Below are 9,749 nucleotides of genomic sequence, written 5' to 3' on the forward strand. Positions count from 1 at the left end.
TTCATCTCCATCACACATTCTGTAGAAACACTTTAAACATGACAAACTGGTTCTTCTCAGGTAGTGAATCCTGTTGTGTTGATGTGTTGATGTGTTGTTGATGTGTTGATGTGTTGTTGTGTTGATGTGTTGTTGTGTTGATGTGTTGTTGTGTTGATGTGTTGTTGTGTTGATGTGTTCAGGTCCATCAGCATCTGTTGGACTTGTGTCCTGGGAGAGGATCCTCACATGGGACTGAGCTTTATTCACTGATCACTAAGTTTCTGTTTGACTCTAGTTGAGTGAAGAACAGAGGAAGTTGATCCTTGTTAACATCTGTGAGACCAACTGGGAATATGAGACCAACTGGGAATATGAGACCAACTGGGAATATGAGAAACTGGGAATATGAGACAAAGGAATATGAGACAAACTGGGAATGTGAGACCAACTGGGAATATGAGACAAACTGGAATATGAGACCAACTGGGAACGTGAGACAAACTGGGAACGTGAGACCAACTGGGAACGTGAGACCAACTGGGAACGTGAGACAACTGGGAACGTGAGACAAACTGGGAATATGAGACAAACTGGGAATGTGAGACCAACTGGGATATGAGACAAACTGGGAATATGAGACCAACTGGGAACGTGAGACAAACTGGGAACGTGAGACCAACTGGGAATGTGAGACAAACTGGGAACGTGAGACCAACTGGGAACGTGAGACCAACTGGGAACGTGAGACAAACTGGGAACGTGAGACAAACTGGGAATGTGAGACCAACTGGGAATATGAGACAAACTGGGAATATGAGACCAACTGGGAACGTGAGACAAACTGGGAACGTGAGACCAACTGGGAATGTGAGACAAACTGGGAACGTGAGACCAACTGGGAACGTGAGACCAACTGGGAACGTGAGCCAAACTGGGAACGTGAGACAAACTGGGAATGTGAGACCAACTGGGAACGTGAGACAAACTGGGAATATGAGACCAACTGGGAATGTGAGACAAACTGGGAACGTGAGACCAACTGGGAACGTGAGACAAACTGGGAACGTGAGACCAACTGGGAACGTGAGACAAACTGGGAACGTGAGACCAACTGGGAACGTGAGACAAACTGGGAACGTGAGACCAACTGGGAACGTGAGACAAACTGGGAATATGAGACCAACTGGGAATATGAGACAAACTGGGAATGTGAGACAAACTGGGAATGTGAGACCAACTGGGAATGTGAGACAAACTGGGAACGTGAGACAAACTGGGAATATGAGACAAACTGGGAATGTGAGACAAACTGGGAATATGAGACCAACTGGGAATATGAGACCAACTGGGAACGTGAGACAAACTGGGAATATGAGACCAACTGGGAATATGAGACCAACTGGGAACGTGAGACAAACTGGGAATATGAGACCAACTGGGAATGTGAGACAAACTGGGAATATGAGACAAACTGGGAACATGAGACCAACTGGGAACGTGAGACAAACTGGGAATGTGAGACCAACTGGGAATATGAGACAAACTGGGAATGTGAGACCAACTGGGAATATGAGACCAACTGGGAATGTGAGACAAACTGGGAATATGAGACAAACTGGGAATATGAGACAAACTGGGAATATGAGACCAACTGGGAACGTGAGACCAACTGGGAACGTGAGACAAACTGGGAATATGAGACCAACTGGGAATATGAGACCAACTGGGAACGTGAGACAAACTGGGAACATGAGACCAACTGGGAATATGAGACAAACTGGGAATATGAGACAAACTGGGAATATGAGACCAACTGGGAATGTGAGACAAACTGGGAATGTGAGACAAACTGGGAATATGAGACAAACTGGGAATGTGAGACCAACTGGGAATGTGAGACCAACTGGGAATATGAGTCCAACTGGGAATGTGAGACAAACTGGGAATGTGAGACCAACTGGGAATGTGAGACCAACTGGGAATATGAGACAAACTGGGAATATGAGACCAACTGGGAATGTGAGACAAACCGGGAATGTGAGACAAACCGGTAATGTGAGACAAACTGGGAATATGAGACCAACTGGTAATGTGAGACAAACTGGGAATATGAGACAAACTGGGAACGTGAGACCAACTGGGAATGTGAGACAAACTGGGAACGTGAGACAAACTGGGAACGTGAGACAAACTGGGAACGTGAGACCAACTGGGAATGTGAGACAAACTGGGAATATGAGACCAACTGGGAATGTGAGACCAACTGGGAATATGAGACAAACTGGGAATGTGAGACAAACTGGGAATATGAGACCAACTGGGAATGTGAGACCAACTGGGAACGTGAGACAAACTGGGAATATGAGACAAACTGGGAATATGAGACCAACTGGGAACGTGAGACAAACTGGGAATATGAGACCAACTGGGAATATGAGACCAACTGGGAATATGAGACCAACTGGGAACGTGAGACCAACTGGGAACGTGAGACAAACTGGGAACATGAGACCAACTGGGAATGTGAGACCAACTGGGAATATGAGACAAACTGGGAATATGAGACCAACTGGGAATGTGAGACAAACCGGGAATGTGAGACAAACCGGTAATGTGAGACAAACTGGGAATATGAGACAAACTGGGAATGTGAGACCAACTGGGAACGTGAGACAAACTGGGAACGTGAGACAAACTGGGAACGTGAGACCAACTGGGAATGTGAGACCAACTGGGAATGAGACCAACTGGGAATGTGAGACCAACTGGGAATATGAGACAAACTGGGAATGTGAGACAAACTGGGAATATGAGACAAACTGGGAATGTGAGACCAACTGGGAATATGAGACAAACTGGGAATATGAGACCAACTGGGAACGTGAGACAAACTGGGAATATGAGACCAACTGGGAATATGAGACCAACTGGGAATGTGAGACAAACTGGGAATATGAGACCAACTGGGAATATGAGACCAACTGGGAATATGAGACCAACTGGGAACGTGAGACCAACTGGGAACGTGAGACAAACTGGGAATATGAGACCAACTGGGAATATGAGACCAACTGGGAACGTGAGACAAACTGGGAATATGAGACCAACGGAATATGAGACAAACTGGGAATATGAGACAAACTGGGAATATGAGACCAACTGGGAATGTGAGACAAAATGGGAATGTGAGACAAACTGGGAATATGAGACAAACTGGGAATGTGAGACCAACTGGGAATGTGAGACAAACTGGGAATATGAGTCCAACTGGGAATGTGAGACAAACTGGGAATGTGAGACCAACTGGGAATGTGAGACCAACTGGGAATATGAGACAAACTGGGAATATGAGACAAACTGGGAATGTGAGACAAACCGGGAATGTGAGACAAACCGGGAATGTGAGACAAACTGGGAATGTGAGACAAACTGGGAATATGAGTCCAACTGGGAATATGAGACAAACTGGGAATATGAGACCAACTGGGAATATGAGACCAACTGGGAATGTGAGACAAACTGGGAATATGAGACCAACTGGGAATGTGAGACAAACTGGGAATATGAGACCAACTGGGAATATGAGACCAACTGGGAATATGAGACCAACTGGGAATGTGAGACAAAATGGGAATGTGAGACAAACTGGGAATATGAGACCAACTGGGAATATGAGACAAACTGGGAATGTGAGACCAACTGGGAATGTGAGACAAACTGGGAATATGAGTCCAACTGGGAATGTGAGACCAACTGGGAATATGAGTCCAACTGGGAATATGAGTCCAACTGGGAATGTGAGACCAACTGGGAATGTGAGACAAACCGGGAATGTGAGACAAACCGGGAATGTGAGACAAACTGGGAATATGAGACAAACTGGGAATATGAGTCCAACTGGGAATATGAGACAAACTGGGAATATGAGACCAACTGGGAAAATGAGACCAACTGGGAATGTGAGCCCAACTGGGAATGTGAGACCAACTGGGAATGTGAGACCAACTGGGAATGTGAGACAAACTGGGAAAATGAGACCAACTGGGAATGTGAGACCAACTGGGAATGTGAGACCAACTGGGAATGTGAGACTCTAACAACATGTGAGCGACATGTTGCAGATCTACAGTAAAACCTTGTGATGCAGTTCGAAGCTGGAGATTTCAAAGAGCTGCAGGAGTTAGCAGCGGAGCTAACGGTGCTAAGTGACGCGTCATGTCGTCACAGAGATTCAATCTGTTTTCATCTGGAGGCTGAGCTCGATGTCTGAGCCTAGCATGCTGCTAGCATTAGCCTGCTACACATGCTAATGCTAGCAGCAGCTAACGTGGTTTACACATCCTGACACTTCCTGGGGCTCAACGTGTAAATAAAACTGTCTCCACATATTCATCACGTTTGTCTCCATATCAAATATATCAAATGAAAACACTCACGTTAGTTGTTCCTCGTGCGTCGCTCCGTCAGCTGCAGCTAAAGCTAAAGCTGCTAACACACGCGAGAGCTGCGGACGTATCGCGAGAATCAGTCCGTGCGCGTCTGTTTCCGGTGAATATGGCGATTTATGAATTAAACTATTAAATAAAATAAACGGTTAATAATCACAGAATAATAACTAAATAATTACAGAATTATTACTGAACACTTTAGTTTGTTTGCAGATTCAGATTAATGACATGAAAAACAATACACACATTCAAACACGTTAGTCCCAGTGGCAACAACAACTGTCATCTATATGATTAACATTGTTCTGGATGGGATATATATATAGATATATATATATAGATATATATATATCAGCTGCTGATACTTTTATATATTTGCTGAGGTCATTTCAAAAATATAATTTTATTATGAGAAAGACAAAACAGTGGAACAATACAGATGATGTTCAAAGGTTCAATTAATAGATAGATTTAATTATATCAAACAAAACATAAATGAAATAATAATCTAAAGAAAACGTACCACTGTCAAATGTTGTACAATTTTGTAAAAAAATAAAAAAGTTATCTTTTGTTTAAGAATTTAGATTCATGAAAATGATGTGGAAAATAATCATTACAAAGCAAAGTCAAATTACCGTTGTCCAGCAGGTGGCGCCTGTGTCCGTGTTTTGATTGTGATCGTTTCATTCGTGTCTCGTGTTTCTGTGACTTTTTCATTTATTATCAGATGATTCACTCATCAGCTCATCAACCGATATTAATATTTATCCCCTTTCACACAAAAATACATTAGACTTCATTTTAAGATTAAACTTATTGATCCCACACAGGAATTCACTTCCTACAGCAGAGTCAGAATGAGGTGAACAAAACAGTATAATTTATATAGTACAACTATAATAAGATATATATGTAGCTATAAATAAGGATAATAAGATAATAGAAGTTGAGATGAGATGAGGTGGAGGAAGAAGGTCTCTATCTGTTTCCTCATTTCATCTGAATCGCTAAAACACATTTCAACTTTCTGCTTTTCTCAAAACAGGAAACACAAAACTAAACATTCAAGCTTCTCTCACAAAACCTTTGACTTGTCATGAAAAATAAAACAATTGATTCAAAACTATTTCATCTTTACACAAAACCAAACACACAAAGCAGCTAATGCAGACACACACTCAGTAATCATTACACACTGAGTAAATACAAAACACTGCAGTCGGAAAAACCTGTGTACTGAAAAAATCCCTAGAAGATAATATTGTTGTATATCTGAACATTCCTGCACGTATTCAAACTTCTATGTAAAGATGAAAACCTGCAGTAAAAATCAATGGTTTTACAGTAAAGTCAATTATTCATTCTGTCGCTGAGCTGAGCCTCTGACTAACGTTCATCAGACGTTAAATCACGGTTTCTGTCATTTCAGGTAGTTCTTAGTGTTTCTGATCAGTTTAGTTTTAATTAGTTATTTGACAATATAAAAACCAGTTGAGACGTCATGATTGACAGCTGAGACTGACTCCTGATTGGTCGAGAGTGTGTACGGGCGGGACCTCGATCCCTGCTGCACAGACGGACTTCATGACATCATCGCCACAAGATATTATTATATATATATATATACTGTATATATATAAACCTAAACCTAAACCTCAACCTAACCCTGAATAAATATATATAAACCTAGCCCTAACCCTATTCATATAATATATAGTATATATAGAGTGAAACCAGATGAGGAAAACAGATGTGTTGTTGCTTTGATTGGACCTGAGGACTCTTCTTTGTGTCTCTTTTATTTCTTCCTTCTTCTCCTCAAAAGAAGAAGCTGAAGTTTCTCTGGTTTAAATCTGAACGAAGGAAGATTCCTCAGTTTTCAAATTTTATTTCAACTGGGGTCAATGTTTTTCATCCTGGAGAGATTAATGGTTAGTTTTTCTGTTTCTCTTTTGTGCTGAAGAAGAAGAAATAAAATACCATCAGAACCCCCCACCCCCCCCCCCCCCCCCCCCCCCCCCCCCCCCCCCCCCCCCCCCCCCCCCCCCCCAACACACACACACACACACACAGCTTTCAGATGTAAATGAAGGAGACATATGCGAGGGGGGTTGAGGGGGGGTTGAGGGGGGGTCTCCTTCTTGTATGACAAATCACGTCCTCCGTCCCTCCACCCCCACATAACCCCCCTCCATCCTCCCCCGCACCACCCCCCATCAGTCCCCCCCCCAGACAACAGCTTAATTAGGCTGAAAGAAAAAAGAAAGAAGAGTTTTCTCAGCTTCTTCTTCTCCGTTCAATCACTTCTTGTTGGAGCAAATTCAAGTTATTGCTCTCCAAACCATATGTCTCCCTCTCTCTCTCTCTCTCCCCCTCTCTCTCTCTTTCTTTCCCCCCCCCCCCCCCCCCCCCCCCCCCCCCCCCCCCCCCCCCCCCCCCTCTCTCTCTCTCTCTCTCTCTCTCTCTGTCTCTGTCTCTGTCTCTCTCTCTCACTCTCTCTGTCTCTCTCTCTCTCTCTGTCTCTCACTCTCTCTGTCTCTCTCTCTCTCTCTGTCTCTGTCTCTCTCTCTCTGTCTCTCTCGTCTCTCTCTCTGTCTCTCTCTCTCTCTCTGCTCTCTCTCTCTCACTCTCTCTCTCTGTCTCTCTCTGTCTCTGTCTCTTCTCTGTCTCTCTCGTCTCTCTCTCTCTCTCTGTCTCTCTCTCTCTCTCTCGCTCTCTCTCTCCTCTCTCCGCTCTCTCCTCTGTCTCTGTCTCTGTCTCTGTCTCTCTCTCTCACTCTCTCTGTCACTCTCTCTCTCGTCTCTCTCTATCTCTCTCTCTCTCTCTCTCTCTCTTCTGTCTCTGTCTGTCTCTCTCCTCTCTCTCTCTCTGTCCTCTCTCTGTCTCTCTCTCGCTCTCTCTCTTCTCTCTCTCCTCTGTCTCTGTCTCTGTCTCTCTCTCTCTGCTCTCTCTCTCTCTCTCTGTCTCTCTCTCTCTCTCACTCTCTGTCTCTCTCTCTCTCTCTCTGTCTCTCTCTCTCTCTCTCTGTCTCTCTCTCTCTCTCACTCTCTCTGTCACTCTCTATCTCTGTCTCTCTCTCTCTGTCTCTCTCTCTCTGTCTCTCTCTCTCTCTCTCTGTCTCTCTCTCTCTCTCTCTCTCTGTCTCTCTCTCTCTCTCTCTGTCTCTCTCTCTCTCTCTCTGTCTCTCTCTCTCTCTCACTCTCTCTGTCACTCTCTATCTCTCTGTCTCTCTCTCTCTCTCTCTCTCTCTCTCTCTCTCTCTCTGTCATGGTTCAGGTGAGAGGGGGGGCAACCGGGTGCAGCAGACAGAGACAGGAAGTGACGTGTGACCTCTGCTGCAGAGGTCACGTGATCATGTTGACATCACCTGACACCTTCAGCTCTGATCACCACAAACTCTCTTCACATCTTCGTCTGTGTCTTCATCGTGTGTGTCAGCACTTCTTCAGGCGGTTTCTTTTCTCTGTCCAGGCCTCACTGAACAGTTCATTGTAGTTGTACAGTCTTCTATGTTAGCGCCACCTGCTGGACTGGAACAGTCCTTCCTACGTCAGCAGAGACCCACAGTTCATTTCCCATCATGCACCAGTGGAGGTCACTAATCTTAATCAAACATATACAAAAAGACAACAAATGATAAACAGGTGAGAGGTTTTAAAGATGTACAGTTACAGTGGGACCCAATGAGCTGGGAGTGGTGAGGGGGGACAGTGTTTAAGGACGGACCAGCACTGTGCCAACATGAAGTTTGATGATCAGACAAATTAAGTGTTAATCATCATTCCACCTTAAAGTGAACATGTTAATTTAAGGTGGTGCTAATGTCTAAAATTCAAGTTGTTCTCTTCTTCGTTGGTTGAATTAGACGTGTCATCGGACCAGTGACGAGTCTTTTCAGGTGCTGTGTTTTCTAGTCATGGTGTTGCCATGGCGGCGGCTGGCCGCAGATAAACGCTCGGCCCTTTTTGGCTGCTAACGGGGAAACCCGGAGGTAAATTATAGCCCTGAGCAAACAGCCCAGACAAGTGAATAGGAAGCTGCTGCTCCCAGAATGCAACAGCAGATTGATGGAGGTGGAGGCCGGCGGGTTGAGGCCGCGCGGTGATGACGGCGGCAGCATTCAGACGGCTGATTCACGGCGACGTTCCATTACATTAAAACCTTCCTGAACAACAAGACGGCTGTGAGCGGAGGGGAAGATATTCATAAGAGCCGACAGACGGGACAAAGAACTGTATTTGAACGCAGAGACGTGATGGAGGAGGACGTCGTGTTTACCGAAGCTTCACTTGTCCAGCAGCAGCGTGGAAAGACAAACTCACAGAGCGTTCACCACTTCAACATCCACAGTTTCCTCACGCCCCAACATCTATCTTGTTCCTCACAACTGTTCTTCTTCAGGCATTAAACCGTGAGACGACTTCCACCCTTCACTCAGCACTTCCTGTCTCCACACCAGGAAACACCACATATTATAAATTATTATTCTACCAGAGTTAGCATGCTAACAGCTAACTGCGTCCACCAGCAGCTCAGAGGAAACTCAGAGAAAAGTCAATGTGACGCAGCTTCAACATGTTTCAGGAGGAGTTGAAAAGAGAAAAAGGTTTTTAAAGAAAAGATTTTTCCTGATAATTCAGACGACTACTGTTTTAAAATGGTCCTAGAATTTAACACGTTTTATTTTTACCATTTATTTCTTCTGCTTTAAAGATGCATTTTAATTTGTCACAATTACAGGTGATGGATACGTGCACGTGTGCGACCAGTGTACGTGAGCGGTCATGTGATGTGTGTTTTCAGGCATGTAAGTGTGGGCGGGGTTTACCTGGTGGGAGGGATCTAATATCTGGGTGTGTTTTGAGGGGACCAAACAAATGTAAATAGAAAACATTCTGTAGAATGTGGACAGACTGAATAAATGGAAGTGGACTTTACCAAAACTGTCCTTTAGAGGTTGTGTTCTGATCAACTATTTAATTGCATCTATGTTGCTGCATCGTCTGTCGTGTGGACCCTCCAGCCAACCTGATGGACAAAATCTAGTCCATCATCGTGAACTCTTTCTGGGATCACCTGCACTGGGTTCCGCAGAGCATCCTGTTTCTGCCAAAGGATGAAGGAGGTCAGGGCCTCATCCCCCTGGCCAGCAGGGGCCTTTAGGCTACAATTGGTTCAGAGGTTGCCGAGAGGCCCTGCAGATCTGCTCTGGAGGCCTGCAGCCCGGGAAGCCCAGTGGTCTTGAAAAAGACTTTTGACTCGCAGCATTGGATCGTTTCCAACTGACTGTTTGTGCCTTCTGTCGTTAGGAAGTTC

This window comes from Hippoglossus hippoglossus, chromosome 10 (genome assembly GCF_009819705.1).
Source record: "Hippoglossus hippoglossus isolate fHipHip1 chromosome 10, fHipHip1.pri, whole genome shotgun sequence".
Classification (NCBI taxonomy): Eukaryota; Metazoa; Chordata; class Actinopteri; order Pleuronectiformes; family Pleuronectidae; genus Hippoglossus; species Hippoglossus hippoglossus.